At 48.5% G+C, this 24,073-nt stretch overlaps 1 pseudogene across 1 annotated transcript; it reads right to left on the bottom strand.

Annotated features, from left to right (window-relative positions):
* Positions 1-18,161: 18,161 nt before the first annotated feature.
* LOC123406931 lies at positions 18,162-21,544 on the bottom strand (annotated as a pseudogene). The gene is made up of 4 exons (XR_006612499.1): positions 20,340-21,544; positions 20,048-20,262; positions 18,950-19,065; positions 18,162-18,399 (listed from the first exon to the last, which is right to left on the bottom strand). The product of XR_006612499.1 is annotated as an uncharacterized LOC123406931 (transcript).
* Between the last annotated feature and the right edge of the window lie 2,529 nt (positions 21,545-24,073).

Genomic DNA, 24,073 nt, shown 5'->3' with positions numbered 1-24,073 from the left:
AGAACTTTCTTGATATTTGTGTAGTCTTTTCTTGACTGACGGTCCGAGTCGAAATACGTGGCCGTGAAATATTTCAGGCTTAAGAGGATGAGTGTGCAACGTGTGTCACTGCACAAAACACGGAATGTTAGGAAAAAAGGACGATCAAAATCTAAGAAGTCATATGTTACGTGGCGATGAGGGGATAACTTACCAGGGAAAGTAAGGCACGAGGAAGTTATCCTTTTCTGAGTTTGCCAGAATGACGCCTTCGAGGTATGAACTCGCGACTTGCCGGTCCCCAGCGCTGCCCAAGATCTTGGCACGCATATAGAAGGGGTCGACTATCACTAGGTCCCGGGTCTTGTCTCTAATGATGTGCATCTCCATACTCAGCGAAAATAGCTGAACGAAGGTGTAGTGCAACGGATGAAGGTTAAACATAGCGAAGATGTCAGCAAACCACAGGACGATCATACCCCCGATGGCGCTATCGACAAAGCCCTTGCCCTCTGGCACCTTGGCCACGAAAACCGGGTATGCCACATTATTCTCGGAGAGACGCCACTTCTCCAAACAAAGAACACTGTCATGCAGACTCCGCATAGCACCGGTTGCAGCATTGAGCAGATTAGTCGGTAGCATCGGCCTACCCGCCACATGCACCCTCCTCGAGATATCCTTAGGTGAAGGTGGCCCGTCCAGAGCACGGATCGTACTCAGTGCCGGCTGGCTCGCACCCTTGTTAGTCTTTCTTTTCCGTCCCTTCTTCTGCTGCTGTAATGGGATCGAGTTCATCTGCTCAGAGACCACCTTCTTGAGTGTGTTGGGGCTGATAATATTTCGCACCTCGGCTATCTGAGGCTCGGTGAAGGCGGCAGCTGGAGGCATCTCCTCAAAACTAAACACCAGACAACGCTTGTTGCAATTGGGTTTGTCCGCGGTACCAGCTAGATCGCGGTCGTCTTTTATAGGGTTGGGTTCTTGAGAAGGAGGCCCCAAGAATTCCTCACCGTACCCATGTTCGGCAAAGTACTTATCGACCTTGGTAAATGTACCATCGTCGTCATCGTCGTCGTCCGGAACCTGTGCCATATGCATGTCCGGATCCTGTGCCATATGCATGTCCGGTAGCGTTGCGACGGTCTTGCCATGGCTTGGCGCCGGCACGACTGGCGGTGTTGTCTGTGGGGTGGTGTCCCCCGCCCCCAAATGAATCTGGCTCTTCGGCCAAAGCAAGGGCCAGCTTAAGCAGGCGCTGAGGGTCATCACATCATCTTTGTCGGCCCCAGCGGGGTGGAACAGAGGTAACAAGTCGTCGCAGCCTGGCAGCACCCGAACCACTTGAACCCTATACGTGGTGGGTGGCATTGGTTTACCGTGGAACATGGGGTTGCCCGGTTGAACGATTCTGCCCTTGGCGACATCGATCAACTCGCCGCCCATGAAGTGCAGGAGAGTGCATGGAACGTCGGCGCCGGCGCCCTGCGAAAACATGTAGGGCGTCAGGGGATGCCCAGTCAAAGGCAAGGAGATGAAGTCATCGGCCGAGAGAGGCTTAGTTACCGTGATGGTGTCGAGCTCGGCTAATGTCGAGGCACCGCCAACGGCGGGCGTGCAAGTGACGCAGGGGCCGCTTGCTGCCGAGGTGTCGGCCGGCGCCGGAGACACCAATGGCGCCAGCGTCGGAGACACCAATGGCGTCGCCTGCGCGTTGTGCGAGTTGCTGGCCGTGAAGCTGGGAATCGGGGGCGGCCCCTGTTGGCCGCCCGCAATTCACGCCTGCAGCCCCTCAATCAAGGTAGGCACAATGGCGGTGATCACCCCTCCCACTTGGTGTTGCACTAGCTCTTGGACCATCTCCGGAATCCGCGCCAATTTTGCCTTGAGTTCTTCAACCTCGCGCGACTGGCTTTCCAAGTTGGTATTTCTCTCCTTTCGCCCACCAGCGTTATAGTATGACGACCATTTCGTGGACAAGCCTTTGCCGGCCACACGACCAGCTGACGATGGCTTACTAGACTTATCCTTGTTTTTCATTATGTTAAACACCCTATTTAAATTGGTGTCCCAATGGGAGCTCTGAGATGACCCCGCGCTACTGCTTTCAGTGTCCTGCGGAAGGAATGAACCATTTAGAAATTTGTCTTCATTAATTAGAATGCAACCATACGGAGCTAATTACGTGGGGTGTATTCCTTACCAGAACATGCTCAAGCGCCCTGGTCTTCGCATCCGTGGTAAGCTCCTTTGTTACTGGGTCCACCTTGTACCGGGCCGTGACATAGTTCCTGGTCTGCTTGTCACCGCATTTCTCGAAGCGGGGTGGTAGGCCTTGCTCGGCACGCTCCGCGTCCTCCTTGTCCCATATAGGTTCCGCCATTCTGTAACCGCCGGATACCAAAGGAGGAGAGAGGGTGACAACAGCGACGTTTTCCTAAGACCCAACGCTCCCCTTAACCTCGGGCTCTGTCCAATTCCGATACATATCATCAGCAGCGGCGCCGTTGGCAGGAGGGATCAGCAGCAGAGCCGCAGCAGCAGCAACACAAACACTGAGAGTTTTTTTATAAGCGAGCTGCACCGGGTTGTATATTAGCCTCCTCGCCCTCCCCCTTTGTGTCGCCACTCCTTTCAGAACATTAGCTAATCTAAAGTGAGCAAACAAACTGGGGAAGAAAATTCCTGCAATGATGAGAGTATCCGGTTGGCCGTTAGCTCATCCGCGTCGCAGAAGTAAAAAAGATCTAACACACACACATGATGAAATGAAGTGAAAAGAAAATAAAATGCTCCAGCTTATTTGGCAATCTTGCAGGAACTATGAATTTCCCCATGGAGAAACCATGCTTCAGCTTGAGCTGGCTGTTGGCTCACTCGTGTTGCAGAAGTGCAAACAGCTGACATGCATTGCATACATACATATGATGAAATGATAAACGCTAAATCTATTTGCCAGTCTTGCAGCAACTAAGAATTCCCCACGCTCAGTTCCTCATGTGTCATGTTCCTCAGCAGCCAGTGTGATTGAGCGAGGCCGTGGGAGGTCAGGCTACGGCGGCCGAACCGGAGGCTCTGGTCGTGGTGGTGGCTACCAAAATGACAGGTTCCAAAATGACAGGAGTGGACAGGGACCCCGTGGAGGCTATGGTGGTGGCGGTTCACGGTTCCATGATGGAAGGGCTCGCACACAGTCCGGTATGTCGTCTACAAGTGATGGGGGTGCACGCATGGTGAGCCTGAGCAGGTAGAGATTAGAAGGAGCATACATACAGTAGACATATCAGAGCACATCAAGTTTTGAAGCACTCCATTAGGAAAAAGAAGTTTTGAGGCACTAGTTTTCTTCCATAAATTTGAAATCCTCCACAGTTCTGAACCTGTCAGGAAACTCAAATTGAGTTTTCTAATCTGAATTTGTTTGCTATTTTTTTCTTGGTAGCTTTTGATCTGAACAAACTCAAACCGAGTTTTCTGTTTTGCATTGTGGGAGCGAGGACCATGTGCACACTCCTACATTTGACCATGTCCTTCTCAGCACTAAACAAGACGTAGCATTGAACCATTGTTACCAGGGTAAAACAGTACTAGCATATAGCAGTAGCATTGATAAGCACCTTTCAAAGGTTCTAGACCGAGTTTTAGAGGTTGGAAATCTGGCTTTGTTCCAGATGCTACCTTTCTTAGGCATAAGGTGAAGAAACACCCAGTTACCCCTGTGTCATTATGGATTGGCAGACTGTTGAAAAACTGTTTCCTTTTTCCTAGCCGATGTAAATAGTTGGTTGTAACTATTTATCTATTTAGTAACGAAAATGGATGTGCAGGTAGCATTGGCAAAGTAGTACATTTGAAGAACCGAATTTTGATTCAAATCAGTCCACCTATCTAAAGGAAAGGTTTCATCTAGATACAAATAAATATATAGCGCAAAAAACTTCCACTTCGTATCTGCATTCTACTCCATAAACTTGTACGAACCGAGCACAGTCCATAAACTTGTGTCAACGCTCATGGCCAACAAAACATTTCTTATTTACTTACAGAAGTCCATCGGAACGGAAGGGGGGAGAAAGCGCTATTCGGCCCGACGGGGAGGCCCCGACCTTCGAACGGGGAGATGATAAGAAAAAGATGTTCCGGTTCGCGAGGCCGTGCGGAGTCCACGCCCCCCAAAATTGAGAAATGTGCGCGGCCGTGTGGGCATGCATGCGTCTGGAGGGGGAGGGGAGACGAGGGTACCTGCGCGGAGCGGGAAGCCGCCTCCGGGGGGACGAAGGAAGGGAGCCTGGCCGGCGCGGAATCCGAGGCCGACAGCGAGCGATCTCTCCGACGGCGGGTCGGTCGAAGCGAAGAGAGGTCAACCTACCTGCCTGCCTTGGACTGCAGAGGCGGCGGCGGCGGCAGAGGCAGAGGCGGAGCAAACCCTAGCGCCGCCAGAGCTCCGTGGGCTGTGTGGACGAAGGTGGGGGAAGGGGTGGGCGGGGACGAGGGCGCGCGAGGGCAGATGGAGTAGAGGCGCGCGAGGACAGCCGGCTTAGGAATGGCGCACCCCGAGCGGTGCGCCATTAGAATTTTTTTTTATATATAGTAATGGCGCATGTATATGAGGTGAGCCTTCTCTACATTGTTAATCTCTGAAAGACTGGCGCGGTGGTGCGTGGGTTTTGCCTGCTAGTAGGAGGTGGCGGGTTCGATCCCCCCTCAGCACCCTTTTTGGGGTTATTTTCCTTCGGCACACTAGCCATCAGAGAGTATTCCTTGCCCTCTTGCACTTTTCTGTCGAGCAGATGCTTCTTAGCCTAGTGGTTTGATGCAGGATTGAGTACCAGGGGGACAGGGTTCGAATCCTCTTCCCCCCTCCTTTTATTGGTTTCCTTTTATTTTTTTCTATGCATTGTTTTCTTGTGTTGGTTGCACCTTGGTTTGAGAAGTTGATGCTGTGGTGTGCATCACACCATGAGGGTGATTTATCTTCCCTCACAACAACATCTACTGCCTATTATATTTTTTTTTATGTTTGCAAGTAGATGCCTATGAATAGGAGTTGAATCTTGTGAATGGGTGTTCTAGTGGTAAGTATGCCGACGGCGGCGGCGGTGGAGCGGGGAGGGTGCGGGGGGTGCTCGGCGGCGAGGGGGATCTTGCGAGGGGTGATAGCGATCGAGATGGAGGGGATCGAGATCGAGTGTACTCATGAATATTCAATATTTTTTCATATTGAATATGAAAAAATATCATCAAATTTGAAAATGTCGAAATACAATCGAGAAATGAAGGCTACAATTTAAATACAATCGATCTTAGCTAGCTATTTGTTCACAATCTTCTTGCCCTTATTTTTCGTAAATGGAGTTCTTCTCTTGAACGGACGTCCTTTAGGTAGGGTGGTCATGCTTCTTCTTGTGGTGTATGCTGGTACTTCATCATCGTCGTCATGTTCCATCTTCGGGTCACCGTACTTGTCGAAGTCTTGCTCATTGGCGACTCCATCCATTCCGATGATCTTCCTTTTGCCTCTCCTCACGACAACACGACTGGGCTTTGGCGGGTCGGTAATGAAGAAGCATTGGTCCACTTGGGAAGCCAGTACCCATGGCTCATTTTTCGCGGTGACGTTTGCGCCCGCGGTCTTGGATTTGGCTTCGGGTATAACCATGGTGGTGAAATACCGGTCTTCTTTTATGACGCTCTTGGCCCATCTGACACGGAACATCGGGACCTTCTCTCTAGCGTAGCTCAGCTCCCAGATCTCCTAGATCCTTCCGTAGTATCTGTCCTTGTCGTTACCGGTGTAGGATTCCATCGTTACCCCGGAGTTCTGATAACCATCGCTCTTCATGTCCTTTCCCTCGGTGTAGAATGTGTAGCCGTTGGTATCGTACGCCTCATACGTCATCAGGTTGTGCTCGGCGCCTTGTGACAAGGCGAATATGAGTTGTTCTTCCGCGGAAGAATCCTCATGTAAAGGGTACGACAGAAGCTTCTGCTTGAACCAACGCGTGAAACATGAGTTGTGCTCTTTGATTATATCTCCGTCCGTCCTCTGTTGGCCTCGGTCATTGTACGTCTTTTCAATAAAGGTTTTGTGCTCGATGACCCAAGGATCGACCACGTCTATGTGTTGTGGCGCGACTAGGTTTGCTCTTTCAAAGTCGGCGAGTCGACCCTCGAAGTTGACATGCATTTCGCGGCGACCCTCACGGTGACCCCATCCTACGAGCCTGCCGAGGTGCGTGTTGACGGGCAGACCAACGGGGTTCTCGATGCCGAGATAATTCGTGCAGTAGGGGATGCACTCTTCGGTCAGAAAGCCCCTGGCTATGCTTCCCTCTGGACGTGACATGTTGCGAACGTATCCTTTGATGACACCATTCATCCTTTCGAACGGCATCATGTTGTGCAGGAACGTCACCCTGAGTTGGATGATATCCTCCACGATATGGACCAGCAGATGCACCATAACGTCGAAGAATGCGGGCGGGAAGTACATCTCAAGCTCGCATAGTATCACCACGATCTCTTCCTGTATCCTTCTGAGTTGCCTCACGCCAACCGACTTCCGAGAGATGACGTCGAAAAAGTTGCATAGGCCAAATAGCGTTTCACGGACGCGCGTGTCCATGATCCCACGGATTGCAACTAGAAGTATCTGCGTCATCAGCACGTGACAGTCGTGAGACTTCATCCCGCTAAAATTCTGCTTCGCTGAGTCTAGGTATCTGCTTATCTTCCCCGCGTAACCGTAAGGAAGTTTTACTCCTACGAGGCAGGTGAAAAACTGATCGATCTCCTCCTAACTTAGAGTGAAGCACGCGGGAGGGAAGTCATTTCTAGTCTTCTTGGACTTTTTGCCTTTGCGACGACTTTCCGTGTCCTGCTTCGCCTCATCATCATCATCATTATTAGCGTGAAGCTCCTCCCTGATGCCCATTGATTTCAAGTCTGCCCTTGCTTTCGGTCCATCTTTGGTCCTCTCTGGCATGTTGAGCAAGGTACCAAGGAGACTCTCGCACACGTTCTTTGTGATATGCATGACATCAAGGCTGTGAGGCACACGGAGGATCTTCCAGTACGGCAAGTCCCAGAAAACAGACCTCGTTTTCCATACCTTTAGCAGCGGCTCTGGCGCCTTTCGCTTCTTTCCCGGCTCTGGCGCCTTTCCCGACGGTGGGCACTCTTTCCAATTTTTCAACAGCTCGTATATTTCCTCACCGCTCCTCATGAGGGGGCATCTTCGGGGTTTGGTTTCACCATCGAACAGATCCTTGCGTTTTCTCCATGAGTCATCGTCGCGAAGCCACCTTCGATGTCCCATGAACACGGTTTTTGAAGACCCGGGATCTCTATCTAGCTGGCGATACATTGTGTCATCCATGCACCTGACGCATCCAGAAAATCCGTGGACCACCTGCCCCGCGACATATCCGTAACCGAGATAGTCGTGCACCGTCGTGAGCAGTGCGGCTCTCATAGGGAAATATTCTTTCTCTGTGGCGTCCCACGTATTGGCTGGCGTTTTCCACAGCGTGTCTAGCTCCTCTTTCAGCAGCCCTAGATATAGATTGATGTCGTTCCCTAGTTGTTTCGGCCCTTCAATTAGCATACTCATGTGAATGTACTTCCTCTTCATGCACAACCAGGGGGGAAGGTTGTACATCCACACAAACATAGGCCAGGTGCTATGTGTGCTTCTCTGGCTGCCAAACGGATTGACTCCATCGGTGCTCGCGCCCAGCACGATGTTCCTTCGATCGTCCCCAAATTCTTGGTATTCGTAGTTCAACGCTTGCCACTGGCTCGCATCCTTAGGGTGACTCAGCATCTTGTCTTTTTTATTTATCTCCGGATCATTTCCGTCATCTTCTCTCTTTTTCTCTTCCCTATCTGCGTGCCAGCGCAGGAGCTTTGCTACCTTAGGGTCCGCGAAATACCGTTGCAGACGAGGAGTGATCGGAAAGTACCACACCACTTTTCGAGGAGCTTTCTTCCTCTTCTTGTATCGACTGACGCCGCACACCGGACATATGGTAGACTCCGCGTGCTCATCCCGATGAATGATGCAATTGTTCATGCACACATGGTATTTCACGTGCGGTAAATCCAGAGGACACACGATTTTCTTCGCCTCCTCGAAACTGGTCGGGCACTTGTTCCCCTTGGGAAGACGTTCGTGCTAGAATGACATGTTCTCGTCGAAGCATGCGTCGGTCATTTTGTGTTTTACCTTCATCTCCAGAGCCATGAGCGTTACTTTCAGGCGGGTATCCTCGGGCCTACATCCTTCATACAATGGAGTAACCGCGTCTATCTCCAGTTGATCCAGCTTGGCTTTCTCTCGGGCGGCAGCTCTTGCGTTATCCGTCTGCTTGAGAAGCAGCTCTTGAATATGTGGGTCCTGCACCCAGGCCATGGATGGTCCATCGTTGTCTGCTCCGGCATCTGCATCTTCATGATCATGCCCTTCGCCTGCTCCGGCATCTTCCTCATCATCATGTCCGGCATCTTCTACATGATGACTATGTCCTGGAGATTCTTCGTCTTCTCGCCCGCCCTCACCGCGGTTGTCTTGCTCATGCCCTTCCTCATTTCTTTCCCGGCCCCCATGGACGACTTCATAATCATCTTCATCACCTTGCCACCGAGAGCCATCCATGAAACCACGCAAGAGCAGGTGGTCCCGCACCTTTACGGAATCCGGGTCCATAAGGCTCTTCAGCTTGCATCTTCGACACTGACATCTTATCTCCGTCTCGTTCTTTTGAAGCATCTCGGCCTTCGCGGAGCTCAAAAACCTATTCACGATGCCTTCGATCATCGTGCGGACCATGGTCGCCTGCGGGGTAGAGCAAAATGATATTTTAGAACCAAAAAAAGAAATTGGCATGACTTTGCCTAAAAATAGGACAAAAAAGAATGCATAGTGCCAAATTCTCGCCGAAACGGAAATGAATCAACATTCCGGGGAAATATTGGCAACTATCGCATTTCAAATACCGGTACCTGCAAACACAAACATATATGCAACACCACAAACATATGCAACACAACAAACATACGTAGATCTAGCTAGGCCATAAAAAGTGCATGTGCACGTTGTTGGAGGGAGAAAAAAGTAGATCTACAACATAAAAGCTTTCCCCTTACTTACCTATCAAAAAAAGGTAATTTAACCACTTAATTTGGGTGAATCTATGATGCAAATGAGGTGAGGAGGAGGAGGCAACCGAGACAAGCTTGGAGGAGGAGGTGGAGAGAATGAAAGTGGGGAAAGTGAGTGTGGTAGGTGGCTGTCCAAAATATCTAGCTGGTCCCAGGTTACTAATGGCGCACCACCTACATATGCGCCATTAGTAACCCTGGTTACTAATGGCGCACCTCCTCTGGGGCGCCATTAGTAGTTCTGCAAAAAAAAGTAGTGGCGCACCACCAACAGATGCGCCATTAGTAACACTGGTTACTAATGGCGCACTAGCTGTGGTGCGCCATTAGTAGTTTGCAAAAAAAAACCCAATTTTTTTTTATAGTAGTGGCACACTACTAACAGATGCGCCATTAGTAACCCTCCTTACTAATGGCACACCAGCTGCTGGTGCGCCATTAGTAGTTTTGCAAAAAAGATAAAAATAAAAAAAATATAGTAGTGGCGCACCGAGTGTGTGGTGCGCCATTAGTGTCCACCACACTAATGGCACACCTCACATGGTGCGCCACTACTATATAGTAGTGGCGCACTGCTTGTGTGGTGCACCACTAGTATCTATATCATCTATAGCCCTTTTCCTAGTAGTGTCCAAAAGAGGTGGGAAAATTAGGAAGGAGTCCTAATCCAAGTGGGATTGGAGAAGGACTCCTCCCTCCCTCCCACTTCCGACGACCCAAGGAGGGTTTCCTTGGTGCGCCAAGGCTGCCCAAGGCTGCCTATCCCCTCCTCCTATATATACTAGAGGTTTAGGGCTTTTGATACACAACTTTGCCACGTGCAACTCAAAACTACACCTCGTAGTTCTTCCGCTAGATTAGATTTCTGCGGAGCTCGGGCGGAACCCCGCATGAATAGATCATCACCAACACCGGCGCGCCGTCATGCTGCCGGAGAACTCATCTACTTCTCCGTCTCTCTTGCTGGATCAAGAAGGCCGAGATCGTCATCGAGCTATACGTGTGCTGAACGCAGAGGTGTCGTATGTTCGGCGCTAGATCGGAACGGATCATGGGACGGATCATGGGTAGACAGTGATTTGAATCACGAAGCTGTACCACTACATCAATCGCGTTTCTTAACGCTTCCCGCTGAGCGATCTACAAGGGTATGTGGATCAAATCTCCCTCTCATAGATGAACATCACCATGATAGGTCTTCGTGTGCGTAGGAATTTTTTTGTTTCCCATGCAACGTTCCTCAGCAGTTTTTTTTGTAACCCTCTCAACTTTTTAGCACATGCTATGTGGATGAAATGATGATACTATGCCAACTTTCAACCTTTTCATATTTCATTTGTAATGCTTTTCAATTTCAGGGTCAATTAGCTCAAAGAATAAGTACATGCATGAAAAATACCAAATGAAGTCACAAAGGGTTGAAAATTGATGATGTGGCTTTGAATGGTGCATTTTGAACACACAAAAAGTGTGGAGTTCAAATAAGTTGAAGAAATGAAATCCCTCTGTAACAGATGAGTTATCATATGAAACCCTCACATGAGCCCGTGCCTCTCCATCTCTAGCAGGCGGTTCTTGGTGACGCAAGGCGTCAGCCAATCGCCCTAGATCCAACACGGCGACGGCGCTCCAGCGCTCTACAAGGACCCCCTCGAGCCCTTCTTCGCTCGCTCGGCCTTGACGGTCACACTCCTCGTCATATCGCTCGGTAGGACAATCGGGACGCGTGGTGGCTGCTACCTCTTGATCTTGTGTTGGTTTTTCCCTTGAAGAGGAAAGGGTGATGCAGCACAGTAGCAGTAACTATTTCCCTCAGTTTGAGAACCAAGGTATCAATCCAGTAGGAGTATCAAGGAAAGTCTCCAAAGTACCAGCAGAAAAACAAACAAACTTGCACCCAACGCTATAAAGGGGTTGTCAATCCCTTCACGATTCATTGCAAGGTGAGATCTGAAGGCGGAAAGTGCAACAAAGTAAAAGTGTAGAGCTGAAAATATGGTGTGAAGTAGACCCGGGGGGGCATAGTGTTCACTAGAGGCTTCTCTCATGATAGCAAGTATTACGGTGGGTGAACGAATTACTGTCGAGCAATTGATAGAACCGCGCAAAGTCATGATGATATCTAAGGCAATGATCATACATATAGGCATCACATCCGAGACAAGTAGACCGATACTGTCTACATCTACTACTATTACTCCACACATCGACCGCTATTCAGCATGCATCTAGTGTATTAAGTTCATAACAAACAGAGTAACGCCTTAAGCAAGATGACATGATGTAGAGGGATAAATTCATGCAATAGATATAAACCCCCATCTTTTTACCCTTGATGGCAACAACACGATGCGTGCCTCGCTACCCCTTCTGTCACTGGGTGAGGACACCGCACGGTATGAACCCAAAACCAAGCACTTCTCCTATTGCAAGAATTATAAATCAAGTTGGCCAAACGAAACCCACAACTCGAAGAGAATTACAAGGATATGAAATCATGCATATAAGAGATCGGAGGAGACTCAAATAATATTCATAGATAATCTGGTCATAAATCCACAATTCATCGGATCTCGACAAACACACCGCAAAAGAAGATTACATCGGATAGATCTCCATGAAGATCATGGAGAACTTTGTATTGAAGATCCAAGAGAGAAAAGAAGCCATCTAGCTACTAGCTATGGACCCGAAGGTCTGTGGTGAACTACTCACGCATCATCGGAGGGGCAATGGTGTTGATTAAGAAGCCCTCCGTGTCCAAATTCCCCCTCCGGCAGGGCACCTGAGCGGTCCCCACATGGTATCTTGCGGAGACAGAAGCTTGCGGCGGCGGAAAAGTATTTCCGTTGCTCTCTCCCGTGGTTTCAGATTTTTAGGGAATTTATAAGCGGAAGAAGTAGGGCAAAGGAGCCACGGGGGGCCCACAAGCCTGGCAGGCGCCCCCCAGGCTGCGGCTAGGGGGCTTGTGGCCTCCCCCAGGATCCTTTGCCTTGGTTCTCAAGTTCCCTGCGTATCTTCTGTTACAGAAAAAATCATTCCGAAGATTTTATTCCGTTTGGACTCCGTTTAATATTTTTCTCTGAAAAGGGTCAAAACACGGAAAAAAAACAGGAACTAGCACTTGGCACTGAGTTAATAGGTTAGTCCCAAAAAAGATATAAAATAGCATATTCATGCATACAAAACATCCAAAGTTGACAACATAATAGCATGGAACCATAAAAAATTATAGATATGTTGGCGACGTATCAGTGGCTAAGGCGGAGTGGCGGAGCTCCCGAACAAGGTGGCGAAGTCGAAGAGGAAGAGAGGAGCAGCAGATTTGAGAGTATCTTTCTCTCTTCTTCCATATCCCCCTTATATACAGTCGATAAGAAATCTTCGAATGTCAATCAACATTCAAGAAGGAGATCCGTGAGATCCCTTGGAAAGCGTACCTGCTACACGTGGCGAAATTCCACGCACAGAAATTGAAGCGTCGCGCCACTCTCCCCATTCCCCGTGACACCGTCATTTCTGCTCTCGCACGCACATCCATGATTGGAAAACCACGGAAACTCCACTGTGTTTCGTCCCAAATATATCCTACGTCCTCTTACCAAAAACAAAATTGTTGGCCCGCCGAACTACTCGTTCCTCCGCGAGACTCCAGTCACTCGGATATGTGCAAAAGTGGCCAGGTAAACCCCATCGGGGCACGAGTGGGATCCGACCTAACTTTCCGCTGATCATTTGCAACTCCGAGCTCGTGCACATCCGAGCCATCAATCCATCTCCCTGAGAGATGGGTAAACATCGCCGAATGAGGACATACACACCAGTCCGACCATTCAGGATATTCTAGTCCTTAATCCTTAGTGTCTTACTACGAATCTGAGTGGAGCAGCCCCGAGCTGCTTTCCGAGTGTCTCCAAGACACCAAGGACACCACATAGTGTCTTTCACTCGACCAGTCAAATCTCAACCGATTCGAGGGGTACTGATGGGGTTGCCTACTAAGGGTAGGGCCATGTACCTGCTATCCAGAGCTCACCTAGGGCCCCAGGCAGTCACTAAAGTGTTAGGACTACCAATGCAGTTGAAGTCTCACTTGGACATACAAAGTCACTCGGACAGCCTCCGGTCAATCGGATGCGTACTAGCACTAGGACTAAGACGAGGCGTGGACTACGAAGGGACTCCAACGGTCAAGGGACTTAACCTCTCACATAAAGCGTTGTGAAGTCTTGCGTTACGAGTAACACCCTATTTGGAGTTGCAGTTTTAGGTAACTTTCGTCGTTATTGACATTTAATTCCCATGAAGTGGATGCCGCGGGTCCACGCACACTCCATATAAGTCTGCCTTGAGCTCCCGGGCGGGGTTTAAACATCTTGTGTATTCACACCCCCCATAAGCAATACTAAGCCTCTCGGCTCGAGACGCAGGGTCATTATATCTTTTCTGAGATAACTCACCATCCATGCTGAATGGTTAGGGTCATTAACACTTCCGAGTGAGACCAAACTCGTACATTCGAGTGTTAGATCTGCGCTGTAGTTAGGCTCCGACCCTCCATCCGTATCCCTGATACTATTGTCAGACTCGTTTCCTCAACACCAAGTGTAGTAGACCACAAACCAATGTTAGGGCGACATGATCATTGGCCCTTGTGGGCACAAGCGCTTTACCCTAGGTCATCGATCACTCACTAACGCAACAAGAAGAGCACCTCTCATGGGCTACGGTTTTCAAATCCCGACCAAGGGGCACCACAGCAGCACTAAGGATGGACACGACGGCTTGCAACGGCTGGCTACATGCTTGTTCGGCGGCTCGGTCAAAAAGGGTAAAGGATGGAGGGGGGGGGGGCATAGCGTTGATGGTAGGGGCGAGCGCAGCCACCCGAGTCAATAAAGCATTTTAGGGGCTATTACACATTTTTTGCAATAGATTCCCTTCAAAAAGCATTTTAGAAGATCGAAACAGCTTGCATCTTTCCCGTTTAGGGGCTGTGGTTTAGATTGCATAGCTGTCAATAATAAGCCTAAAGAATTTTTCAGAATATATACCAACATATAGGATCCTTAATTCCTGATTATGACACTTAACTATAACAACAAACCCCGTAGGCACCGGCCAAACTACCAATCCAACGAAAAGTACCACGTGACACTGCCTCCATAATTAAATAAGTAAAATTCCGCTGCTTGGCATCTAACCTTCTCATATCACAATTATTTTCTCTTTTCCCACATTTTGGAAGTTTCCAATGGTCCAAGAAAACGACTGCAGGTTGATAGATCATGCTCACCAACTACTACTGCTGAATGTAGTATTATGCTGTATGCACTTAGCGCATTATTCACATCTTTTTTGCTGGCAAAACGATCAAGATGAAGGCCCAGACGCATGCACATGGGGGAAAGGACTCCCATTTGTTATCCCCGCTGCACGTAGGAATCGATTCCGTCCCAGCCTGTTGGCTGCATGCATGCCTTTTTTTTAATGGGTAAAACCCAATCAAAGTGCTGACATCTCCAATCAGTGTACCAGTCCTGCTAATTTTAGCCTAGTGCAAGCTTACCGTTGCATGCGCTTACCCTACTTATTCTATTTCCATACCGCATGACGGAATCGGTAAATTTCCCTGTAAAGACGCTCACTAGCCGTTGAGTCTCTGACAATGGTGTCCTCCGTTCGGTAATCAGATGGCTAATCGAATCTGTATCTTCCACTGCGAATCAACACTGGATGCATGTGGCATGATCTCGAGTCTTGCGATCGCGTCAGTACGTTTGCAGCCAGGCCATGCGTGCATGCTCTACCTTCCTCGCATTGATCGGCATGTGAGTTTGGTTGATCTCACATAGTCACAGGCGCATGTTTTCTCTAGTTATTAAGACCATGCTGCTCGTGTGCAAAAGTAGCTCAATCCTCAGCTTTTACCCTTGTTATTCTAGCAGTACAACGTGGCGGGGACGGAGATGGGCTACGTACGTACGGTACGGGGGCACGTACCAGCCATGAGCTTGATGGCATTAATTAAAGCTTAAGTACCTCATTTTCTCTTCGTTAATTTCCTACGGAATTCGCGCTGGTAGTAACGCGCAATCTATCCTCATTCCCCGCATGCAGAGCACGAAGAGCCAATTCGTGTGATGCGTTCTTTACAACGCTGGCCCGTATGCCATTCTTTTCTGAGGTTACAAGGAAGACGAAGAGGAAAAGGTACGTACGTAGGTAGGTGTAGTACTAGTATACGTGTGGCGGCCATGTGCGTGGGTCTTCAAAGCCGTGTGATGGTTAGACAAGGATCCACCGCCACAATCGGCGTCACATGATCGCCGCGGATGGATCTTTATACTAGGGCCTCCAAAAAAATACATATCTTATTAATGATTTGCATTTAGAGAACCCAACGGAGTGACCCATTTTGTCTGTTTGGATCATCCGGACACAAAAATTGACGCAACCAGATGATTTAAACGGACGCGCGTGTGCGCCTACCGTTCGTTTATTGTCCGCCTTGACCCAAGTCTGACGCAAATATGAAAACAAATGGGTACGAAGCGGACAGAAGCGGACACTCTCGTCGACCACAGTCGTCTGCTCGTGTCCGCCCCTGGTCCCACTTATCAGTGACTGCGCCCGAGCTGGCGTCTACCTCCACAACGGCCACGAGGAGGAGCGAGGACACTCTCGTCGACCGCTGTCGTCTGCTCGTGTCCGCCCCTGGTCCCACTTATCAGTGACTGCGCCCGAGCTGGCGTCTACCTTCACAACGGCCACGAGGAGGAGCGAGGCCACATGCGCAGGCGGCCACCACGCTCACCGGCAAGCCCCCCTACGCAGGCCGCCGTCGCGCTCGGCATGGGGATCTCCGTCGCCGCGCTCATCGGCAAGCCCCCCTACGCAGGTCGCCACCGTGCTCGGCAGGGGGATCTCCGTCGCCGCCCTCATCGGCGAGCCCCCCTGCGCAGGCCGCCGCCGCGCTCGCCAGGGGGATCTCCGTCGTCGCGCTCATGGGCGAGCCCCCGTGCGCAGGCCGCCGCCGCGCCCGCCAAGGGGATCTCCGTCGCCGCGCTCATCGTCGAGCCCCCGTGCGCAGGTCTCCGTCACCGCACTTGTCGGGGAGGTCTTCGTCGTCGCGCTCACTCTAGGCCCTCCTCGCCGCTCCGGCCGGGCGCCCCCATGTCCTCCTTCTTCCTGGCCCCGCGCGAGGGAGGAGGAGGGGCGAACCTCTAGCTGCTGCAGAGCAAGTGACGCCGGCAAGAAGACAGCTTTAGCGGAGGCGCGGCACGACGGATCTCGTGACGCTCGGGTCCCGGATCTCAGTGAGCGAAAGGGCACGACGGCGTGAGGATGGACAGAGACGAGATGGCACGAAATATACCCTCACCACCTGATTTACTCGCTCACCCCTAGATCTAGGACAAGCCATCCTCTGTTACTAGCACCGACAGCGACGATGACGACTAAGATCTATGGCTGCGAGAGCGACGACGATGTTGGTGGTGGCAACAACACTCCCTGGCATCGACAACTTCTTCTCCCCTTCTTCTTCGCTTCGTTCGGCCATCCTTGTCTCCACCATGTCTCCCCCAACCCCGAAGATGGTAAACTACCCGGTATGGTCCGATGTTAACCCGAGATAAGGAGAGGATAGTGAATCTGAACTACAGCTACAACTGCAACGACATAGAGGCTGTGTAGATGCTTCACATGAAAAGAGCTCCTTTCACCATTCTTGTGCAACCTTTCAGGAACACGGACTACTAGAAGATAGCATCCACACCAATGTAGAAGAGCGAGTAGCAATGTTCCTCCATGTTGTTGTTCATTACCAGAGGTTATGGGTTGTACACCACACCTTCAAGAGGTCAATTGAGACCATCTCTAGGTACTTCAAGCAAGTGTCATATGCTATTAGAGATCTTGGAGGAGATATGATCGTGTCACCAAATGACTAGACTCCTACCAAGATTCACGCTAGCCAAAGATGGTATTCATACTTCAAGGTGAGCGCCATCATACACTACTAGTTTGTCAAGAACAGTTCTGGATCCTGCAAGGGTATATTCTTTTTCTCAACGGGCTCGTATTCAGCCAGTCTTCGGGGGGGGGGTGCACTTCCTCCTAGCTCCTCTGGCTTTGTCGTCATAGATTGGCTCTATGCACATCTGTTGATTCTGCCAGGTGCTTTCCATGGTGCAGTATTTGCCTACGATGACCGATAGCTCGGTGAAGTTTTGTATGTGGCGATGGGCGAGGGCGTTTAGGATTCCTTCGTTGTGGCAGTTACGCCTGAAGGTTGCTATGGTTTCCTGGCTGCTACACTCTGTCATCCTGTTTTTGGTAAGGAGGAATCTAGCCCATAAGTGCTGGACTGTTTCCCCTCGCTGTTGTTTGACGAGTGATAGGTCCCGTATATCGGGTTTCCCGAATTACTTAGAAATCATTTGACACTACAAGAAATATAGTTGATAATGACCCACCATTTTGGTCATTGAATTGTCATTATTTCTGATTTATGACCTTCTTTTGACCAAAATGAGAGGGTCAACAGTTGACCGTCAAGAACAAACAAACATGACCTTTCCTGTTTTTTGGTCAAGGATCTTATGACCGAAAACAATAGGTCATAGAATCTGTTGACCAAAAAATTGGTCATTACCTATGAACCTCATCCACGTATGATATGATGTGGCTGAGCTGACATGGCACCATCCACGTGGCATGAGGTGACATGGCAAGAAAAAATGACATGGAGATCACACGTAATCTGACATGGCATTTTTAGTGGCCTAACGGACCAAGCCCATAAATACGGCCCATTTATTACTTCGAAAGACCTATTTTTGATTGGGCTGTTGTTTTAAAAAAACATTATTGGGCCATGAGAATTATGCTTGCTTTTAGAAATTTTCTTAACTAGTTTCTCATTATTTTACCAAGTTTTGTTGCATAATCAGTATGAGTCATGCCCGTTTCAACTCATCTTCTATCCAGCGAGACGGTATTCACATCATAGTAACTTAGCAAATTAACAGGGCATATAATAACTAGCAATAGTCAATATACCATCAACTTACAATCTATAACATAATAAACATCATCACATCACAGGGAACTTCCATTTTGTTCCAACATGAAGTAAAGCTTCTTCTAACTTTATAGTCGGAGCTGATCTACAAGGACGTCCACACCACCATTGGATTTGTCCTTAGAATTTGATGGTCATCAACGCACCTTGTACTCTTAATGTACATGCAACTACATTACAAGATGAAATACATTAGAAGGCACATCAAACATGATCATTTAGAATAAAAACTGTTTAAATTTTGGAGTGCACAATACACAATTTCACTCTACCAAAATGATAGGATTTATTTATGTCATGTCAACATAAACAATTTTCAAAATTGATACTGATAGCACTTCGTGGACACTTAATTTTATCTAGTTAAGCAATTGCTGCAAACAATTGAGAAGTAAACATGCGAAAACAAATAGTATGTTTTCGTAATACCACACACGGCCTAACATGGCCTTTCCCGTAGGAACATCCACAATAGATCCAGTGCGCTTAGGATTTATTTATTAATAACATTTATGAAATAAATTTATAACTTATTCAACATTTTTTATATGAAGAAAATACTATGTGCAATGTCACATACAAATTCAGAGTATATTTTTAAGTAAGTCTGATTTATGAACAGGATTGGTATAGTATATCCATATATGCGTTGTGATATATCCATATATGCGTTGTGATTGCAAGCATGGTGATTTTGCTGAAATAATTTAATCCACGTACCTATACCTAGATGTAACACACAGAAGCGAGGTATGCAGATGTATATTCCCAGCTAAGTCATACGTGCATCCGTGATTCTTTGAAGCTATCATCATACATTTATTGTTAGCTGGGTCCTGCATACATGGACAACTTCATGAGTATGTTTCCAGTAAAAAATAATTATTTTGTTAGCATGTATCTCATGGACTCTTGGGCTAATTAGATCTCCCATGTAAATACATGTCCATACTCCTAAATATGAGGGAACCATAGCTTTTAATCCTAGACAGAAAATTAAGATCTAATGGTGATTTGTAAACAATTATTAAGGATTAACGTGGAGGATCATGACATAAAACATTAATCTGAAGTATAGCCTAGATACATAAACTAACTAGAGTAACTAGTCGTCAACCCGTGCACTTGCACGGGTTAGTTTTTATTTATTTTTAATAATATAATTATTAAATAGATACCATGTTAAAATTAAATAAATATTTTGAACATGGATGCTTGAATAACAGCAGGTGAATTGTGCTATAATACTGTGAAGAAACAGTGTCCAATCAGTCGATCATGAGGAATAAATATATAAGATGGTTTGTATCCTCCTCAAAGCCTTTTAATACATATTGTCACGTGGCATGGTGGGCATAGTTGATGTTGTAGGCAGTAAGCAGGACTGGCAGTAAGGAGATATATCACTGGAAACGATCTGAACGGATTTGTTACAGTAACCTCCATACTTGAATAAGTTTGAAGCAAGGAATGGTTGTCTTGTTGAAAACTTACACAATATATAATAATTGTAAGTGCAGGAAGCTTAGGTCCATATAGAATGACTTACCTCTGAAACGGAATAAATTACTACCACACAATTTGTTATCTCTAATAACAATTACAAATGCTTGTCTTTTTTTATAGTATACATGCTTGTGTGACATGCCCCTGCATTCTACATCATTAAATAATAGTCTGTTGCCTCTGTACTTACCAGTTCTTGTTACAAACAAATATGGCACCCTTATTTTAGTGGATGCATGAAACAGAATTGTATGTACATTAGAATAGGGAAATTCATGTGCATAAAATGCTCGCAAATGAACATGTTAGTACCTTAGAATAAGGTTGATCTTGTTCTCTGCCAAGTCTTTCATGATGACATTGAAGTCCTGCTGTTTATGGATCGCTGGCCACACAGTTCTTTCTCCAGTGAATGAGGTTTGAGAGCTCTGCATTATCCACTACTGTCCTGAGTGGGCATGATCCTTGATTTCTTCACCGTCACACTTTCTCTTTCTTGCCTCGGGCTTTGGTTTTTCTTATGTTGACTAAGGAGACAATAGTTCACAGTGAGTGATAGTTCGGTAGAGGAATGTATATTTTATAGATGGAAATATGACTTTACTTAGGTGCAGGAAGTGGCGGCAGCCACCTGATCTACTTCAAACTGAAGTCAGCCATCAGTTGACAGTACAACTCATGTTTCGCTCCATAGTTTCATCTATCAAGGAAATACAGACTAAAAGCTACGTAAGAAGAAAATAGAGAGACCTAGATAGGATATACTGTCTCTGTAGTTGGCTAGTTTCCCTAATGAAAATAGGTGGAGCAATCCCTTTCCTTCAAAAAGTAAATTATCTGCATAGTAAACTACTTGGTGCATGTATGAAATCTACCGAGCTACTTGGAGCGTGCAGGTCGTCACCTGCTCCTTGCTGATGAGCTCGTGGAGCCGAACCTTGAGCCCGGGCCCGTGTCGGCCGCCGCTCTTGGAGTTGACGAACACGACCATCGGCGTCACCACCTCGCCGCCGATGAGGGCCGCGACGGAGGAGTCCGCCGCCGGGGCGGAGGAGGGGGAGGCGCTCGGGCCCTGCTCCGACGGCGTCGGCCGGGCGGAGGCGAGCGGCATCGCGGCAGTTTGGTGGCGTGGCGGGTGGAGAGACCGTGCGCTGATTGATTCGATCTGCGGTTGCGGGCGGTGAGCTGCCGTGATGGATTTCGCTCACCCATCCTCCTCCGCCTCCTCCACCTTCTCCTCCCTGGCAGCGGCCGTGTCGGCCACGCCCGCGGCCTCATCCTTCTCGGCGACGGCGACGGCCATGGCCCGGTGCGCGTAGAGCGGCATGACGACGCGGCGCCGCAGGTCGGCCTTGTCGACCTCCCGCCCCCACACCCCGCACGCGCGCACCGACTCCCAGATCGACACCTGCGCCGACGGCACCGTAGGCGGCGCCGAGTGGGGCGTGTGGACGACCTCGCCGCCGTCGGCCATCTCCACCTCCGCCGGCGGCCATCTCCACCTCGGGAGGAGGGCCAGCAGGGAGCGCAACAGGGAGCGCAGGCTGTGCAAGCCCGGGTGGCAGATGGGATCGCGCGGGTGGAGCTGATGGAGATGGAGAGATCCAGGAGGTGGGAGGGAGGTGGCGGCGGATATCTGGAAGGGGACGGAGGAACCTCTCCCTCTCTCTGTGCGCATCGAGCGCCACACAAATTAGGTTTCGCGGTTGGTGGATGTGGATGGATGGATGGATGGATGGATGTGTGCCATGTCATTGATCCATGCCACAAACATTTCAACCAATGACAATTAAACTTATGTAATTGTATTTGGTTTGTTTCTTTTATGTATTTTTTCATCACGTATAACACATCAAATGTTTTTTTGCAGCAAACTATGTTCCTTTCAAAGTGGTTTGAAGCAAATTTAAATCCTTAAATAATTGAAAGAAAATATCTACAAAATGCTTCAAAAATATTAGACCGCATTTCACCTACAATTAACAAAATGTAATTGGGTTTGAAGCAAAAAATAATAATTGCAGATGTTCATGTACGAAATAGTTTGAAGCAAAATATGTTAATTGTAGATGTAATTGGATTTGAAGGAAATTTGAATCCTCAAACAATTGAAAGAAAACTATGTTCCTTTACAAAACATATGGTGTTCAAATCCCGCTATGTTATTTTGTTTTCTCGATATTCTAGGCGGCCCCATGTGTAAAGTGGGCCATGCATGTTAGTAAAATAGATGACGTGGCTGCCTAGTCACACCCATTCAAGCATATGACCTTATTAATTTGGTCAATAAGAACCCGAAATAATACTATGGATAATGATACATTGGTTTATGACCATTTGATTAATCTGGCCTTGACCTTTTGACATAAATGGTCAAAACGGTGTAGAGTTTGGACCCTCCTTGGACTGCCCACGACCATTTTGTAAATTTTGGTCATAGATCTATGACCAATTTACCATGGTCAATATATTTTTGTCATAAACATGCATATTTCTTGTAGTGCGACTTGGGGGTGGGTGATGAAAAACTTTACATCCCAATGGGATGTGGGTTTGCAACCTCGATGGTCATTCTGGAATCTGGCGTGTCGGGCTTAAGATCCGGAATATCGACCGGACATTGCCGTAAGGAATCTAGGTTATGTGCCGAATCGAGGTTCTCCCCCTAACTTTTTCTAGATTCCGGATTGGAGGGGCGATCCCGATGCTCGTGAACCGGAACGTAAACCATTCTTAGTTCGGGCTGTTGGGAGGGAAAACCTTCGGTCGGGCCTTCGATGGTGGCGGCCAAGTGTGTAATTGGTCGGACATAAATTGCCCTGTCGCCGGGTTTGAGCCCGATCCGATCATAAACCGAAGATTGCCCATCATTTACCCCTATGGCTTGGATCCGGCCGACTAACTCGTTTAATGACGAGATGTCTGTGGAGTCCATGCTTTTGGAGTGCGCAGGGTCAATCCGCGGTATCGTTGTTCCCGGGGCGTTTGAATCTGTGCCGAGGCTGTCTTTGGCCAAAGATGATCCGAGTGTATCGACGGGTCCGGGCCCTAAGGCCATATTCAGGGCGGATCTCGCCCGAGCGGCGTAATCCACCACCCCCATCATTAGAGCGATGGGACTCGCGAGCTCTTCGAGGGGATTGAAAGCATCGTCGGAATAAGATCTTCTCGGGAGTTAGTGACGAACTCTAGGTTCCCAAACCTGATCTCCTGACCATGGATGAGGTTTCCGACCTGGCCAAGGTAGCCGGTTAGATCAGCGTGGAACATGATGCTGCCGAACACAAATAACTGTCCAGGGACGAAGACGTCCCTGTTGCAGATGTCACTGTTGATGATTAGGCGAGGCATCGATCCTTTGGCTATCCCACATCCGAACTCTCAATGAAAGCACCAATGTCGGTGTCAAAACCGGCAAATCTCGGGTAAGGGGTTACGAGGTGTGGATCTTGGATCGATGGTAACAGGAATAGGGGAAACGATGTTTACCCAAGTTCGGGCCCTCTCGATGAAGGTAAAACCCTACGTCCTGCTCTTGTTTATGTTGATGACGGAGTATCAAGTACAGAGTTGATCTACCTCGAGATCATATGTTGAGGTCTAAAACCCTAGGGTAATGATATCATGTACGAACTAAAATCCTCCGGTTTATATAGACACCACGGGTACATAGGGTTACATCAGGTCGGTTACATCCGTAAATAACACATGCCAATATTATCATCTTGACTTGAAGCACACACCAAGCCTTCAGAAGTTTTCGTCTTGAACACAATGTCATCTTGTAGTTCGGTCTTTTAATGATAGTCACACATCAGTCCATGAGTCCGGCCCGTAGAGATAGGTCGGCGGTCCGAGGACCCCTTTGTTCCGTACTTCCTCGAAAGAGAGCTCGGGGTGTCGCTGCTAGATCTAGTTCGGCTAGGGAGAGACGGGCAACCCACCTCTCTTGGATGGGGTTGCCGTCGGCGATGAATGGAGTGGGTGGGGCGCGATGAGACGACATCATTGCCATTGCGGAAAACGAACGGACGGTGAGGTGAGAGAGAGGGAGTGGGTATGAACTGAAAAGAAAGGTGACGGAAGGAACGTGGGGAGTTACGAGACGTTGCGTCGTCTCCCTCGCTTCATCAAGCATGCAGGCGCTCGCCATACATGGCTCAAGAGACCGAGGCCTGCTTTACGGTTCGTATGTGCCACAAGTTGTATGTGAGCCAGTTAATCAAACAGACCAAATTCTACCCGCGTGAATCTGATCATACCTAATGCAGCCTATCAAACTCGTGCCGAAGTATTTTGCGCTCTTTCTTTCCGTCCCAAACGCAAAAGCCATGGTCG

Source organism: Hordeum vulgare, chromosome 7H (assembly GCF_904849725.1).
Source record: "Hordeum vulgare subsp. vulgare chromosome 7H, MorexV3_pseudomolecules_assembly, whole genome shotgun sequence".
Taxonomy (NCBI): domain Eukaryota; kingdom Viridiplantae; phylum Streptophyta; class Magnoliopsida; order Poales; family Poaceae; genus Hordeum; species Hordeum vulgare.
Note: the sequence above shows the minus strand (reverse complement) of the source record. Positions and strands in the feature narration are given on the sequence as shown.